This window comes from Chrysochloris asiatica, unplaced genomic scaffold, assembly GCF_000296735.1.
Source record: "Chrysochloris asiatica unplaced genomic scaffold, ChrAsi1.0 scaffold00529, whole genome shotgun sequence".
Lineage (NCBI taxonomy): Eukaryota > Metazoa > Chordata > Mammalia > Afrosoricida > Chrysochloridae > Chrysochloris > Chrysochloris asiatica.
The window spans coordinates 255,309-256,466 of NW_006409047.1; positions in this window are offsets into that span (position 1 = coordinate 255,309).

Consider the following 1,158-nt stretch of genomic DNA (forward strand, 5'->3'; position numbering starts at 1 on the left):
GTCAAATGCGCAACTCTATTTCTATATACTTAGAATCCTCACCCTTTAACACAATTCATATCTATTACCCAGATAACTTTTGTGTTTGAAAGAGCTATGTGCAGGTTATATGTGCAAGTGAAGGACAGACGTCCCCAATCTCAACTTCATATTCAAATAATCTGGGGATTAAAAAAAAACAAAAAAAAACATTGATGCATTGGTTCCACCAGTACAGATTCTGATTTAACTGAACTGGCATGTTGCTTGAGCATAAGAATTTTAAAACACCATAGGTGGGTTTAATATGTGTCAAGTTGAGATCTATTGATCTTTTCAGACTTTCCCATCAAAGTGACTGTTATAAGTCTTTTACTCCTCTGAGCACATGCTGAAGATTGTAAAACTCACAGGGAGAAATAACTTACCCTGACAATGGGAAGTTATTTTTCCCAATATTCCTAATTCTTCTTATATTTTTCCCATCCACACTTTGCTGTTATTGTTGTTGTTGTTAAGTGCCGTCAAGTCGGTTCCAACCCATAGCGACCCTGTACAGGGTTTCCGAGGCTATAAATCTTTACGGGAGCAGCTGGTAGTTTCGACCTACTGGTTCACAGCCTGATTCATAACCACTACACTACCAGAGCTGTTGTTATAGTTCTCAGCATTCATCCACTCTCTCCCAAGACTCATGACAAGGCCTGGTTATTGGAACAAAAAGAGTGTCTTGTCCTGCAATATACCCATTACTGCATAAGTATTATGCTGACCGCTTGTCTGTCCAGTTGTCATAATATGGCGACTTGCATGTTACTGCAATGCTGGAAGCCATTCTACTGATATTTTAAATAGCAACGTGGTCAAACATGGCAAAAAGTTTTCAGCAGAGCTTCCAGAGTCAGACATACTAGGAAGAAGAAGAGGCAACTGTTTCTGGATGATTAACTACTGAAAAATGTATGAATACCAGGGAAGGTTTTCAAATTCAGTGCTAGATGATGGAAATATTATTAATAATATCACAATATTATCATATATAAGGAGCTCTGGTAGCGTAGTGGTTACGAATCGGGCTGCGAACCTTAAGGTCAGCAGTTTGAAACTACCAGCCGCTCTGTGGGAGAAAGATGAGGCTTTCTGCTCCCGTAAAGATTTACACCCTTGGAAACCCTGTAC